We start from the raw sequence: 17544 nt of genomic DNA on the forward strand, positions 1-17544 counted from the left end.
TATTATTATCTCAGTTTTACAAATGAGAAAATTAATCTGCTCAAGGGGCAATAAGTTGTGTCCCAAAAGTCTGTAAGTATTTTCCAATTATAAACATCTCCCATAATTAAGGTGCCTTATATGCCCTGGTTTGCCTGGTTGTACCAGCATAACTCTCTCTAAAAAGTGTCCTAGTTTGAGGGATAAGTTATACTATAAACCTATCCTAAAGCATAGAATTAAATCAGAAATTTCACTTGCAACTAGCAAATTTTGATAACATGGTGAGTTATACCTTGGGCTATAAGGGATACAGTGTGTTTCTCTTGCATAAGAGTAATTCCTTAAGCAAGGTGGATATTTGGGGCACCAATAACTTTTTAAAAACTCTTTCCACCTGTAAGTGAAAGCTTCCCTAGGTCAACCACTCAATGTTTCTTTCTCAGCCTCAGCTGTACATTAGAATCACTTGGTAAGCCTTTTAAAATCAGGGTTGCCTCAGTTCCACCCAGGATCAGTTAATCCAGGACTTCAGGGGTGCAGCCTGGGAAATGGCATTTTCCAAAAGTTCTCCAGACAGAGCTTTTGACAGCACAGCCAGAAGTGATGGTTGGCACATGTGAACAAACACAAGTACAATGGTGAAATATGTCAGACCCATGGGGAGGGCACCACAAGAGAGATCAGAGTCAGGAGGGGGATGCTGTCAAGGAGGGGAAAAGAAAGATATTGTTGGCTACCTTTTCTATATTATGAAACTTTTATATGTTTATCTTGACTTAATGAAGTGCTGTTGTTAAAAAAGTACTTTGTTTTGTTGAATAAGTATTGTCTGGTCTTCAATTTCAATACTTGTCTCTCTCCCACTTTATTTAGATCTGTTGCAACCTCTTATTTTACTATGTATGTGTGTTGGGGAGTTACAATGGGGTAGGATTATTTAGAAGGAATTGTGTATGAAAGTAAAGCTTATATCTATTAGCATCATGTCTTCTAAGGGATAAAACCTGTTTTATTATTTTACTTATTTCAGAATATGCTCACTGAGAAATGAGAGAAGTACCCCATTGTGCAGAGAAAGACATGGGGTCACAGAGAGGTTAGGGCTGAGCCGTGGGTCAGGCAGTGAGGCAATCCAGACCCTGAATTAGCAGTCAAATTTTCTAAGCATTTATCTAATGCTATGTGAAAATTCAGGCATGATGAAAAAGAAGTTTCACTATTTTCCCGATTCACAAGAGTATTTTTAAAGTAGAGTATTATTAGGCCTATCTTATGGTTATTTATTGCAATAAATGTTTACTTTCCTTTGAAATGCGCTAAATCATATCCTAATGTTTTTGCTATAATTTTTCGATGAAAAGAAATAACATTTCAGTTGATGTAATTTCAATATGCTGGGGGCTCAGTCTCCTGTTTCAGGCCCAGTCCAGAACCGGTGCCTGGAGATGCAAGAGGCCAGGGACTCGTTCTTTCTTGGTGAAGATCACTACAGTGTAGAATGGCTGAATTCTTTACTGACAACTCCAACTAACTTAAATTCTTTCCTTTAGTTTTTTTTTTTGCACGTAAATAATATTTAGCCCATCCTAAGATTCTCTTCCAAGAGGTCATTTCTCAGCATTTCCCCAGGCTGTAACCCTCTCCAAACTCCAATTTTAAGTCTAATTCTTCAGTCTCTCCTCCTTCTTCCCTGATGATTTGCCCTCATTTTCTCTGGGGAGAGAAGGACACATAGAAACGAGCAAGGAACTTCAAATACTACATACCCAGTAGATGCTTTACCCCAAATCCTAACTCACTATACCAGCCATTGGTGGGTTTAGGAGAAGGGAGGGAGACATAATATGTCCAGGCAAAAACTTTTACTGGTCTTCAATCAGTTATGGTTAAGAGTGGAGAAAATAAGTGAGGAATAGGACCCCTGGGTTCCTTCTTTCATGGCACTGATTATTCAGGTACATGTAAAGAATTAAGTTCAGGACCATTCCTTAGACCCAGAATCTGGGGTCTCAGCCTATATAAAATAATAATGTATAATATTATTTCAAGCAGGGGTAGGAAAATAGCCCTCAGAATTTTGTTCCCTCAGACTGCCAAGCCAGCAGAAATAAAAACTAAATCTAGAGAGGGTCTTTAATAGCCACAATTCCTGCCCATGTTTCTCTCTAGGAATCTTTAGTGGTCTCACACTGGATAGCAGAAGAGGTAATTCCGCCTTAGATATCCATCACAGAGATCTTGCCATGCTACTGGAAATAAGTCCCGAACCGCTTGATAGCAGATCTAAGTCACTGAAAGTTCCAAATGGTATAAGAAGTCTGGGAAAATTAGACCAGGTGCTGATATCCTCATGAAATTGAACAAAACCTCAAAAATTATTGGACATAAAATAATGTTGGTTTAAAAAATGGGAAATGGAAGTAGGGTGGGGATTGGAGTCTGGGAGAGAAGGCTGAAAAAGGAAGTAATTGTAAAGTTTGCTGTGAAATGTTCCCTGGTCCTCCTGGTAAATCCAGATGGGTGTCCTGAAGGAGGAGGGCTAGATGAGTATTTCTGAGCTACCTTTCAAATCATAAGGATGATCTTCAAGTGAACAAGAAATGAAAGACTCTAGACCTGAGAATAACTGAGGAAGTATGCAGAAGTGAAAGAGCAGAGAGCCATCAGCATACCAGATTTAAGTTGATGGAGATTTATTCTTCTTCACATGTGTACCTGTCTCCTTTATAAACCTCTCAAGGGCTGCGACTGTTCACCTTTACGCTTGACACATAATAGAAGTTTAATAAACAGTTGTTTAATAAAGAAATACATGATTAGACAAATGGTTGAGGGTATGAATGAAGTCATAAATGGAGGCGTTTACTATAAGTGGCCTTACGAGCAGCCTTGGCCAGGAGTTTAGGACTGTTGTTTGTGACCTCTCAGCTTCTTCTGCCCAACCATACAGCTCACGATGACATTTCAGAGCATTCTGCCACCAGCAAATGATGCTTGCCTTTGGTCTTTTGAAGGAAGACTGCAGTGAACAGTTATACTGACTTTAAATTTAGCAGCACTGGGCAAGAATAGAAATGTTCTAATCCTGTCTCCTCCAACGGAATGTGAATTGTGGTCAGAGTAATATGTTTTTGCCTCCTGTGATTTAGATCAAATTTCATAAGCCAGACAGGGCGTAGGGAGCCAGGCTGCAGCAGCCGTTCTCCCTGGTAAACAGTGTCACACCTCTGTTGGATGGCCCAGGGCACCATGTGTGCCCTGGCATTAGAGATGCCTTGCCAGGGCTTGTCTGTTCTCCCTGCCTTGTTTCTCTGCCCAGTGTTCATGTGGCGCTTGGCTTCCTATTCTTAGAACTGAGCAGAGCAGTGATGGGCAGGTGTGAGAGGCGTACACACATGTGCCCAGAGAAGGCTGCCCCAGAAAAACACACCCAGGGCCTGGATGTGACTCGGAGTTTTATGTCTCCACTTCTCATAAGAAAAAAGTTCACTAGCTCTGAAACTTCCACTGGGGAAGGCTGAGTTGGCCTACCAGGGCAATACTATCTGGTGGACCATTCTATCTCTATAAAGCAGACTAGGGAAGATGTCGGAATGGCTTGTCTGTAGGCAGAAGCCAGCAGGAAAATCTGCCTTCTTTCATAGGCCACTAAGGAAATAGTTACCCTGTTGCTACTGGATTGAACACTGTTATCTCTCTGCCACTATATGGGCTCAACATCTTGGCTTTGAAACAGATGGGTCATTTCACCTGTTGTGCTTCAGTCATAGAATTCTATGTCAAATGAGGTATAAAGGGTTTTTATATTCAGAGAAAAATATCATGGAGTTTTCAATCTTCCAGAGGGCTCTCCTCCAATTTCACCTTCCCACTTACCTTGACAGCACTATTTAAAGATATGATAACTGGCTAATTAAATGCCTTTTGGGAACAGGAATTAGTATGTAGACCTAGAAAAGTACATTTCAGAAGAAAGGAGAAAAGAATGCAAATGGGAATTTTAAGAGGGAGCAAAAATAAAATTTAACTGACCTATATCAGTTTTGTTGAACTGAGATTATGCATTTCAAGGAATGCTGACAAGAATAAGATAAGGATTCTTCACTAATTTCCTTTTTATCCATGTAACAATCCATATCAGGGAAAAAAACACCTCCATTTTCTAAGTCACAGATATTCAGCTTATGAAAATATTAAGATCTTATCAAAGTTTAGCTGAAGTTCATCAAGGAAAACAAAGAACCATCCCCCACTTAGGTTCCCTTGATGGTACACTTAGCAGTAGCTTAACATATTGAGTCTAAAATTGCCTGACCAAAAATTCTATTCTTGACTGTATTATTAACAAACATGTGCTGAGAACATTCATCAGATGACCAGATTAATTCAGACAGTGGGGAAGTTAATGCCTAGACTCTATATACAATATTTAAAGTAAGAATCACATCATATGTTAGCTTTCTCTTTTGTGCTCAATCCTTGAATCTTCTGATTTATTATTAAATTAGGCTAATCCTTTATTAATTATCTTTAGTTGGTAAGATTTCTTAGTTTGCAAATTTAAAATATTTTGATTTAACTAACTGAATAAGCATTTAAAAACTAGCTCTCGTAATTGATCATGGGTACTGAATTGTTCCTTCTCTTTATTTTTTCTTTGAGTTCCTTTTCCTTATCGAATGTTTTTCCTCCAAAACAGGTGGATTTTTTGGTTGTTGTTGATGTTTTTCTCTTTAAATATTCTGTGAGGCTTATTTTCTAATACTTTCTAAGTCTGACTATCTCTCATATTGGTAAACTACATATAGTAGATGAGATATATGATATCTACTAATAACTTTCTGTTCTACTGTTCAGTGAAAACATTGTACTTGCTTTAATCAAGAATTATCCCACAGTTAGAGCTCTCAGAAAGCAATTTGTTTACTGCAGAATAAGACATGTGGCTTGTACTATCAGCAAAATATTCTAAGTGGTTAATGGTACTGGTGAAAAAATAACAGAGCTCTTTTTGCAAAGGCCTTCAGAACTTTTTTTAATTAAAATTTTTTTTATTGAAGTATACTTGATTTACAATATCATGTTAGTTTCAAGTGTATGGCACAGAGGCCTTTGGAACTTTAACATCTCATATGATGAGTTAAACTCTTAAATGTGAATCCGGAAGATTAGATGCACTGACCTCTTGGCTGTTGTTTATTGGGGTGTTAAAAAGAGCCTTGCCACCCAAACAGAATCTTATTTTCTCTGTCAGTAAGAACAGTCACTGCAGCCACTCCCTATGGTGAGCCCTGAGGAAACTCAGGATGTGAAAACACGGGATACTGGCCCCAGATAGGCTAAGGTGCATATCAAAGGAATGATTTCAGTAAGCCTAGACTCTTGCATCTTCCCATATACAGAAAAGCTCTAAATTCCTTAAATTGAGATATCTGGCTTTCCTTTAATTAACAATAATCTTTTTACGCATAGACTACCTGCCCTTTGTTGCAAAACTTCTATATAACCTGGCTCCCCCCTTCGCCTCCTCAGAGCAGTTCTCTCAGGGTTACTTGAGATGCTGCCTCCTGGGCTTAAAGTTCTAAAAGTCCTAAAAGTTCCCACTGAATAAAATATAACCCTCAAGTGCATGCTTCTGTGTGTGATTCTGTCTGTATAGCTTTGCTTTTACCATTTGTACTAGGGTTCTGTCCGTCTGTATTTTTTTTTTAATTAAAAAAAAAATTTCCGTAATAATTATTTTAATAACTTTATTTTATTTTATTTTATTTTATCTTCTTTCTTTCTTTCTTTCTATTTTTTCTCCCTTTTATTCTGAGCACTGTGGATGACAGGCTCTTGGTGCTCCAGCCAGGCATCAGGGCTGTGCCTCTGAGGTGGGAGAGCCAACTTCAGGACACTGGTCCACAAGAGACCTCCCAGATCCACGTAATATCAAATGGTGAAAATCTCCCAGAGATCTCCATCTCAATGCTAAGACGCAAGCTCCACTCAATGACCAGCAAGCTACAGTGCTGGACACCTGAAGCCAAACAAGTAACAAGACAGGAACACAACCCCACCCATTAGCAGAGAGGCTGCCTAAACTCATAATAAGGTCACAGACATCCCAAAACAAACCACCAGACATGGACGTGCCCACCAGAAAGAAAAGATCCAGCCTCATCTGCCAGAACACAGGCACTATCCCCTCCACCAGGAAGCCTACACAACACACTGAACCAACCTTAGCCACTGGGGACAGACACCAAAAACAATGGGAACTACAAACCTGCAGCCTGTGAAAAGGAGACCCCAAACACAGTAAGTAAATCAAAATAAGAACACAGAGAAACACACAGCAGATGAAGGAGCAAGGCAAAAACCCACCAGACCTAACAAATGAAGAGGAAATAGGCAGTCTACCTGAAAAAGAATTCAGAACAGTGATAGTAAAGATGATCCAAAATCTTAGAAATAGACTAGAGAAAATACAAGAAACGTTTAACAAGGACCTAGAAAAACTAAAGAGCAAACAAACAATGATGAACAACACAATAAATGAAATTAAAAATTCTCTAGAAGGGTTCAATAGCAGAATAACTGAGGCAGAAGAATGGATAAGTGACCTGGAAGACAAAATAGTGGAAATAACTACTGCAGAGCAGAATAAAGAAAAAAGAATGAAAAGAACTGAGGACAGTCTCAGAGACCTCTGGGACAACATTAAATGCACGAGCATTCGAATTATAGGGGTCTCAGAAGAAGAAGAGAAAAAGAAAGGGTCTGAGAAAATATTTGAAGAGATTATAGTTTAAAACTTCCCTTATATGGGAAAGGAAATAGTTAATCAAGTCCAGGAAGCACAGAGAGTCCCATACAGGATAAATCCAAGGAGAAACACGCCAAGACACATACTAATCAAACTATCAAAAATTAAATACAAAGAAAAAAGATTAAAAGCAGCAAGGCAAAAACAACAAATAACACACAACAGAATCCCCATAACGTTAACAGCTGATCTTTCAGCAGAAACTCTGGAAGCCAGAAGGGAGTGGCAGGACATATTTAAAGATATGAAGGAGAAAAACCTACAACCAAGATTACTCTACCCAGCAAGGATCTCATTCAGATTTGACGGAGAAATTAAAACCTTTACAGACAAGCAAAAGCTAAGAGAATTCAGCACCACAAAACCAGCTTTACAACAAATGCTAAAGGAACTTCTCTAGGCAGGAAACAAAAGAGAAGGAAAAGACCTACAATAACAAACCCAGAACAGTTAAGAAAATGGTAATAGGAGCCTACATATCGATAATTACCTTAAATGTAAATGGATTAAATGCTCCAACCAAAAGAAATAGACTGGCTGAATGGATACAAAAACAAGACCCGTATATATGCTGTCTACAAGAGACCCACTTCAGACCTAGGGAAACATACAGACTGAAAGTGAGGGGATGGAAATAGATATTCCATGCAAATGGAAATCAAAAGAAAGCTGGAGTAACAATACTCATATCAGACAAAATAGACTTAAAAAAAAAGACTATTACAAGAGACAAAGAAAGACACTACATAATGATCAAGGGATCAATCCAAGAAGAAGATATAACAAATATGAATATTTATGCACCCAACATAGGAGCACCTCAATACATAAGGCAAATACTAACAACCATAAAAGGGGAAATCGACAGTAACACAATCATAGTAGGGGACTTTAACACCCCACTTTCACCAATGGACAGATCATCCAAAATGAAAATAAATAAGGAAACACAACCTTTAAATGATATATTAAGCAAGATGGACTTAATTGATATTTATAGGACATTCCATCCAAAAACAACAGAATACACTTTCTTCTCAAGTGCTCATGGAACATCCTCCAGGATAGATCATATCTTGGGTCACACATCAAGCCTTGGTAAATTTAAGAAAATTGAAATCGTATCAAGTACCTTTTCCAACCACAATGCTATGAGACTAGATGTCAATTACAGGAAAAAATCTGTAAAAAAATACAAACACATGGAGGCTAAACAATACACTACTTAATAACCAAGAGATCACTGAAGAAATCAAAGAGGAAATAAAAAAAAATCTAGAAACAAATGACAATGAAAACACGACAACCAAAAACCTATGGGATGCAGCAAAAGCAGTTCTAAGACAGAACTTTATTCCATTACAATCCTACCGCAAGACACAAGAAACATCTCAAATAAACAACCTAACCTTACACCTAAAGCAATTAGAGAAAGAAGAACAAAATAACCCCAAAGTTAGCAGAAGGAAAGAAATCATAAAGATCAGATCAGAAATAAATCAAAAAAAAGTGAAGGAAACAATAGCAAAGATCAATAAAACTAAAAGCTGGTCTTTGAGAAGATAAACAAAATTGATAAACCATTAGCCAGACTCATCAAGAAGAATAGGGAGAAGACTCAAATCAATAGGGTTAAAAATGAAAAATGAGAAGTAACAACTGACACTACAGAAATACAAAGGATCATGAGAGATTACTACAAGCAACTATATGCCAATAAAATGGACAACCTGGAAGAAATGAACAAATTCTGAGAAATGCACAACCTTCTGAGACTGAACCAGGAAGAAATAGAAAATATGAACAGATCAATCACAAGCACTGAAATTGAAACTGTGATTACAAATCTTCAAACAAACAAAACGCAGGACCAGATGGCTTCACAGGCGAATTCTATCAAACATTTAGAGAAGAGCTAACACCTATCCTTCTCAAACTCTTCCAAAATATAGCAGAGGGAGGAATACTCCCAAACTCATTCTGTGAGGCCACCATCACCCTGATACCAAAACCAGACAAAGATGTCACAAAGAAAGAAAACTACAGGCCAAAATCACTGATGAACATAGATACAAAAATCCTCAACAAAATACTAGCAAACAGAATCCAACAGCACATTAAAAGGATCATACACCATGATCAAGTGGGGTTTATCCCAGGAATGCAAGGATTCTTCAATATATGCAAATCAATCAATGTGATACATCATATTAACAAATTGAAGGAGAAAAAACATATGATTATCTCAATAGATGCAGAGAAAGCTTTCAACATAATTCAACACCAATTTATGATAAATACCCGCCAGAAAGTAGGCACAGAGGGAACTTACCTCAACATAATAAAGGCCATATATGACAAACCCCCAGCCAACATCGTCCTCAGTGGTGAAAAACTGAAACCATTTCCCCTAAGATCAGGAACAAGACAAGGTTGCCCACTCTCACCCCTATTATTCAACATAGTTTTGGAAGTTTTAGCCACAGCAATCAGAGAAGAAAAAGAAATAAAAGGAATCCAAATTGGAAAAGAAGAAATAAAGCTGTCACTGTTGGCAGATGACATGATACTTTACATAGAGAATCCTAAAGATGCTACCAGAGAACTACTAGAGATAATCAATGAGTTTGGTAAAGTAGCAGGATACAAAATTAATGCACAGAAATCTCTTGCATTCCTATACACTAATGATGAAAAATCTGCAAGTGAAATTAAGGAAACACTCCCATTTACCATGGCAACAAAAAGAATAAAATATCTAGGAATAAACCTACCTAAGGAGACAAAAGACCTGTATGCAGGAAACTATAAGACACTGATGAAAGAAACTGAAGATGATACAAACAGATGGAGAGATATACCATGTTCTTGGATTGGAAGAATCAATATTGTGAAAATGACTCTACTACCCAAAGCAATCTACAGATTTGATACAATCCCTATCAAACTACCACTGGCATTTTTCACAGAACTAGAACAAAAAATTTCACAATTTGTATGGAAACACAAAAGACCCTGAATAGCCAGAGCAATCTTGAGAAAGAAAAACGGAGCTGGAGGAATCAGCCTCCTTGATTTCAGACTATACTACAAAGCTACAGTAATCAAGACAGTATGGTACTGGCACAAAAACAGAAATATAGATCAATGGAACAGGATAGAAAGCCCAGAGATAAACCCACGCACATATGGTCACCTTATCTTTGATAAAGGAGGCAAGAATATACAGTGGAGGAGAGACAGCCTCTTCAATAAGTGGTGCTGGGAAAACTGGACAGCTACGTGTAAAAGAATGAAATTAGAACACTCCCTAACACCATACACAAAAATAAACTCAAAATGGATTAAAGACCTAAATGTAAGGCCAGACACTATCAAACTCTTAGAGGAGAGTTCAGGCAGTACATAGGCAGAACACTCTATGACATCAATCACAGCAAGATCCTTTTTGACCCACATCCTAGAGAAATGGAAAGGAAACCAAAAATAAACAAATGCAACCTGATGAAACTTAAAAGCTTTTGCACAGCAAAGGAAACCATAAACAAGACGAAAAGACAACCCTCAGAATGGGAGAAAATATTTGCAAGTGAAGCAAGTGACAAAGGATTAATTTCCAAAATTTACAAGCAGCTCATGCAGCTCAATATCAAAAAAACAAACAACCCAATCCAAAAATGGGCAGAAGACCTAAATAGACATTTCTCCAAAGAAGATATACAGATTGCTAATGAACACATGAAAGAATGCTCAACATCCTTAATCATTAGAGAAATGCAAATCAAAACTACAATGAGATATCATCTCACACCAGTCAGAATGGCCATCATCAAAAAATCTACAAACAATAAATGCTGGAGAGGGTGTGGAGAAAAGGGAACCCTCTTGCACTGTTGGTGCAAATGTAAATTGATACAGCCACTATGGAGAACAGTACGGAGGTTCCTTAAAAAACTAAAAATAGAACTACCATACGACCCAGCAATCCCACTACTGGGCATGTACCCTGAGAAAACCATAATTCAAAAAGACACATGCACCCCAATGTTCATTGCAGTACTATTTACAATAGCCAGGTCATGGAAGCAACCTAAATGCCCATCAACAGACAAATGGATAAAGAAGATGTGGCACATATATACACTGGAATATTACTCAGCCATAAAAAGAAACGAAATTGAGTTATTTGTAGTGAGGTGGATGGACCTAGAGACTGTCATACAGACTGAAGTAAGTCAGAAAGAGAAAAACAAATACCATATGCTAACACATATATATGGAATCTAAGAAAGAAAGAGAAAAATAGGTCATGAAGAACCTGAGGGCAAGACGGGAATAAAGACACAGACCTACTAGAGAATGGACTTGAGGATATGGGGAGGGGGAAGGGTAAGCTGTGACAAAGTGAGAGAGTGGCATGGACATATATACACTACCAAATGTAAAATAGATAGCTAGTGGGAAGCAGCCGCATAGCACAGGGAGATCAGCTCAGTGCTTTGTGACCACCTAGAGGGGTGGGATAGGGAGGATGGGAGGGAGACGCAAAAGGGAGGAGATATGGGGATATATGTATATGTATAACTGATTCACTTTGTTGTAAAGCAGAAACTAACACACCATTGTAAAGCAATTATACTCCAATAAAGATGTTAAAAAAACAAACAACAAAAAAAAAACCTTCAAAAAAAAAAAATAGAACAGTCAAAATACTTCCGTGAATGTGTGTGTCATTAACAGAAGCTTTTCAGATGTCTAATGAGAGAGTCAGAGGCATATTCTCTCTGGATTACCCTGCACTACCCCCACACACTAGATTATATTGTTAGGACACGTGGTTTGGGTCAAGTATGGAAATTACTCTTAGAATCAATTCCAAATGCCGTTTATTGACTTGGATCTATAAGGCTGATTTAATGCAATCCATGGTCATTCTAATGTGGCAGATATAAACACTCCTGGAAGATGCTCACATTATTAGAGTTATGTACTATATAGGCAAGTCTGAGGTTCACAGCAGTCAGGAGATACTTAAGGTGACAGATATAGATGCCTGAGGTCATTCTAGTGTCATCAGCGTTTGTAAAATCATCAGCTTTATCATAATTTGAAAACAGGTTTAAGGAGATATACACACACACACACGTACGTCTTGTAGGTATCCACTAAAGAAAAACAGACCAAGGCCAATGAAATTAATCCGTCGTCATCCTGTTGGCTAGCCCTACCTGCTACAGAAGCTGAGATTCTTTTCCTCAGCTGGGCTGCCAATGGGTTTAAGCCCCAGGAGATCTATGACTGCACCATAATTCATTGACTCTACAGAAGACAGACTGGCTCCTTCATCTCTGTCCTGAGGCTTCAGCTCAGGATCTTGGTCTCTCTTCCTTCTTAGCAAGGACAAAAGGGCAACAATAAGCATGAGGAGTCAGATAAAAACAGCAAGTTTTAACATTACCATCAAACTTAAACAAAGACTCGTTAAGAATTTCAATATCTGAACTAAAGATTTGAAATAAAAAATGGGCAGGAGAAGGCACATGAGCAAAGGAGAATGTTTCCAAATAGAAGTTATAGGGTTTATTTTAATGAGACCTCAATGATCTTCTGAAAATTTAATAGGAAACTTTTTTCTAATTGGTTTAATTGAGCTATGTTTTGAGAAGTCTTGAAACTGGGAATTAATGAACAGGAAAACAAAATCTACTCAAAACTCTGGAACTTATGAAATTATTTTTCTATTTACAGGAAAATAACTGTTTTGAATAATATGTAACAGAATTTGGGGAATCTTTTTGTCTTGCTGTGTTCCTTTTTAAGACATCCTGCTTATACCCAGGAGAAGAGGCTGGTGAGTTTCTCTACTGTGGACATTAAAAGCTTTTACTTACTATGTGTGAAAAATAAGGAGTGGTCTCTATTCTCTCAAGAGCTTATCAGGGAGATAGACCTATAGGAATAAAGGAGTGAAAGGAAGAAATGTGAGTATTAGTGGGGGTCAAAGCAGGGGTGGGAAGGAGGGCTCTAGGTAATTTTATCTAAAAGCTATTTACCAATGATTAGCTTTCCAAATGACAATTTCACTCAGTTTACTTTTCTTCTATTTCCTTGTGATAAGTCAGGTTTATTTTACCTTCCTAATTGACGTTTAAGGAATATTGCTCTGGTCTCTGTTCCCAGATCTATGTTACAGTTGTATACTGAAGGGTGGAGAGAGGGGGCAAATTGAGTGGCATACAGAGATATATTAATAAGCATAAAGTTTTGAATATGAATAATTTATATTAATATTTTCTTCATTAATTTGTTCAGTTTTAAAGAGAAATATATTCATAAGAATTTTCATATTCAAGAACATGATTTCCAGAAATATATTCTTACTGAGTATATCATATCTGTTAAATAAATATTGGTCCAAGGGAACCATGATACAAATTAGGCTAATCAGAGTTCTTCCCTGGGAACAACTGAAGGTCAACAGCCCAGGGCTGTGGAGTTCAGAGAACAGATTTGGCAATGACGAAAGCTGTCTTGCTTCTCTGTCTATAGACTAAAGCCGAATAGGAATAGGCAGAAATGGATGAGGTATTGCCATTCAGGCTGCTATAACAGAATACCATAGACAGAGGAGCTTATAAGCAATAGAAATTTATTCCTCACAGTTTTGGAAGCTGGGAAGTGCAAAATCAAGGTGCCAGCAGATTTGGTGTCTGGCGGGGGGTTGTTTGTTTCCTGGTTCATAGACAGCCATTTTTATTGTGCCCTTATATGGCAGAAGGGCAGGAGAGCTCTCTTGAGCCTCTTTTATAAGGGACTAATCCCAGTCATAAGGGCTCTGCCCTCATGACCTACTTGCTTCCTAAAGATCCCATCTTCAAATACCCTCATATTCGGGATTAGGTCTTAACATATGAATTTGGAGGAGATATAAGCAGTTAGCCCATAGCAGATATGGAGAGAAAGGTGGACCTAAAGGGGATGAATTTGAGACCCTAGTTCCAGTAGATAGTCTCTAATTTGATTCTTTGAGTTGATAAGAACTGTGAAAGATCTGAAATTGTACCCTATTTGCAAGCTAACAATTTGGCCTGCCATAGTCTCATGGATGCTAAGTAAAAGACATGAAACTCTTGGTTCAGAGACAAAGGACTATTAGTCACACCCACAACAGTAGCCAGAATATCAGCATTTCCTTGTGCTCATTCCTCGAGTTCCATTTCCCATTTGGTGATGTGAAGAGGACAAAGTAACACTTGCACACACAGTGAGTTGCATTATGGAAGAGAAACCCTGAGCTTAGGGAACTCAGACCTTTTATAGTGGGGAGTAAGCCTGCTTGCCCTTTGTTCCAGAGTGAGACACTAGCTCTTCACTATACAAACATCCTTGAAAAAGTCCAGCAAAAAGATGCTCACTGCCTCTGCTTACAAGACATGCAGAAACCTGAGATAACAATGAAGAATTGTCGCCCATCAGAGATACCCCTGTATCCTTTTCAGCTACGTGAGTTTATACCTTTACCTTAAGCTAGCTACACTGTGTTTAGGTCACTAACACACAGTGTGACAGTAGGGAGCCCCCTTTTTAGTGGTCCCTCCCACTCTACTATGAAATCAGAGTGATATAGGTTTATTGTTAAATAAATATTTGAACATACTTTTCAAATGAAAATTATTTGAAAGTATAAAAGTATAAGATAAGCAATACATTTAAAATTATACATGGGATATTACCTGGATCTAAGTTTGGGATCAGTTTTCATTTCACAACAGTTGACTAGACTCTTCATATTTCTTTTTTTATGGGGTGACAAAACAAAGCACATATTTTGGGTGATAGAAAATATTTTTAGTGGTATCAACTGTAGTTCTCAACTGACTTGGGGTCTTGTAGACTGGAAACTATGAAACTGGTACTGGTGTTTGCTAGGATCCACTGCCTTCTCCTTCTAATGGACCTCCATTTCTTATGTGTTCCTACTCATAAGACCTCACTCTAAGTTAACTGCTAACTGATCTCATTAATACATTATCTGTATAAAAGATTTAAGACAAATATTCTGCCAGGGAAAAGTACTTATATTGTAATATAAAATTCTATAGGAATGCAAAGTCTTTAGGAAGGAATCAAAAGAAGCACTAACAGTGGCATCATAAGAGATGTCAGGTGGCTAGTTAAGGATTAGAGAAAGCTAAGAATCATCTAAATCATACCATTTCAGATAGCTATTTGAAGGCCGCCAGATATGGTTTACCCCTAGGGGAAATAGGTCCTACTTCTGTTCCTGGTGATTAGACTTCTCTTTCTGGTGGACTCTTAAAGTCTCTGATCCATGTCTATATTTCAAGCACCTAACACAGTGTCTGACACATAGAAAGTGTTTAGTAAGCACTGTCTAAGAAATGAAAATAAGTCACTACAGGCAAACATACCGAAATAAAGTGGTAGCTAGCTCATCAAGGTCATGTGCTTACTCATCCAGTTTCTCAGGAAACTGAATGAATCCACACAGGCAACAACTCACAAATAATCAAGATAATCATGCTTGAATTAATGTTCATGCAAATCATCATCTAAAGGAAAACTTTGGCTAAAGAATTTACTTAAGAGAGATTTTCTTGCTCCCAGTTGAATTTCCTAGCAACGAATGAGAGTCCTTTTCCCTTCATTTGCATATACATGTGTGCATGCTGTATTTGCAGGACGGGGAGAAGATGGGGGGAGTGGAGAGGACATCCAACAACCTCCATGGCTTCTCCCTTCTAAGGAAAGCTGTTTTCTCCATCAACGGCTGGTGGCAGACTTCTCCATATCCATTTGCCGTGGAAGGGCGAGCGGCTGGAATGTCAAGCCTGGACTTAGTCTGAGAAAATAAACTCCCATCTAAGGACAGATGTGAGGTTTCTAGTCCTTAACTGCCCTGGAAACATCATATCACCCTGTGTTTGCCTTTGTGTTTAGAAATGTGGAGGAATGTATACATCAAACTGTTGCTTGTTGTGGGCATTTTTCCTCCTCTTCCCTGCTTAGACTAAGTATACGAGGTCAAAGAGAGAGAGCTACGGGTAAATTCAGGATTATTCTATAAAGTCATACAGATAATTCATAAAAGCATCATTTTGTCTATATTGTGGATAAGAGTCAGTGTTCTCATTGTTGGGAAATGAAACTACAATTGCGAAAGGGGTAAGGCTGGAAAGAACCCTGTGGTATTGGATTGGAATTGGAGTTACCATTATGAACCCATAATTTTATATATAGAAATAGATATACATGGATTTCTAGCTATATCTGCTGAGAGGGCATAGCAGCAAAAACAATAAGTATACCTAATGGTCATATTTTGTTTTCTAAATATCATTCTTCACTAAAAGGAACAGGGTCCTTGAGAAATGTTTGATTCCAGGCTTGTGGCATGGAAAGTATAACATGAGCAGGGAATAGTGTATTGTGTTAAAAAAGAAGAAGTGCTCAAAGAATGATGGAAGAACATCAGAAGGACATAGGATCCAGCTTGCAGGGGCTCCCACTGACCAAATCTGGAACAACTGTAGCACCAATATGAAAGAGAGAGAGAGAGAGAGACAAAGAGGGAAGGAGAGAGGGGGAGAAGGAGTGAGGAAAGGAGGGAGGGAGAGAGGGAGAGGAAATTAAAGTAAACATGGCAAAATGTTAACATTTGGGAAATTTGGTGGAAGGGTATATGGAAAATTTTGGTATTATTTTTGCAATTTTTCTGTAAGTCTGAAACTATTTCAAAAGACAAAGGTTAAACACATGTAAAAATAGTTGTAGGAGGAGATAAATGAAACAAGATTAGCAAAATATTGATAACTGTTGAAGTTGGATATTAGGAACCTGGGAAGTCATTGTACTATTTTCTCTATTGTTATGTATGATTGAATCATTTCCATAATAAAAAGTGAAAAAAAATAATGAAAAACACCCATATGATTTTACTTTAAGACGGCCTCTCCTGTTTCCAATCCCACAGTTCCATGATATCCAGGCCCCTGTGCATGACACATGATAGTAACATCAATTTGTTTTCTCTTTTCTGGTCTCGAGTTGTCCTACCCACTGTGGTCCACCCTCCCCACTATCAACCAGAGGAGTAGTCTTTCTGAAATATATCTTTTAATATTTTATCCCCCCCCTCTAGCTCACAAATCTTTCACTCCCTTCCCGTGCCAAGAGGAGAAACTCTGAGCTGTCATTTCTAAGCTCTCAAGGTCCTCTATAATTAGGTCCTGACCTACTTCTACAACCTCATCTTCCAAATTTCTCACATGAATATTCTTCTTCATTAAACACTGTTTTCCTTGTCTTGTCCCTAGGGCTCTTTGGATGTTCTTACCTCTGTACATGGCAGGTCTGAAAATATGTCCACAACTTTCTTTAAAAAAAAAAAAATTTACTCTCCATTTAGGATGACTGATGGGGATAATGGGGGTTAGGGGTTTTTTCAAAGGGATGGGCTATGACCATTCCCCACCAGAACTGGTTATTTATTTTGTGGGATTCTAGTCTGGGAATGGGCTCTCTGAGGCTGCTGGAGTTCTGGGTAAAGGGTGGACTAGGTTTGCTGGAGGGCATGTTTATTTTCTCATCATGAATTTTTTAGAGTCTAGGTCATGTATTGGTCTATAGTGAGTCTGAAGGCAAGTTTCACTAATTCCAAAACAACCCATCTGTTCTTCCCCTACTCTCTTGGTCTTGACTCAAAATTTGTCTGGTCTTCCCAGCTCTCT

The 17544-nt window shown here is 38.2% G+C and overlaps 1 long non-coding RNA gene across 1 annotated transcript in view; it reads right to left on the bottom strand.

Moving 5' to 3' along the window:
* LOC309651111 overlaps positions 1-11932 on the bottom strand; it is a 250022-nt gene extending 238090 nt beyond the window's left edge. Inside the window, exon 1 of the long non-coding RNA XR_014257931.1 lies at positions 11112-11932. This is a non-coding gene — a long non-coding RNA (uncharacterized lncRNA). The remainder of the gene's footprint in view (positions 1-11111) is intronic.
* Between the last annotated feature and the right edge of the window lie 5612 nt (positions 11933-17544).

Source organism: Balaenoptera physalus (assembly GCF_965194825.1).
Source record: "Balaenoptera physalus genome assembly, chromosome: 2".
Taxonomy (NCBI): domain Eukaryota; kingdom Metazoa; phylum Chordata; class Mammalia; order Artiodactyla; family Balaenopteridae; genus Balaenoptera; species Balaenoptera physalus.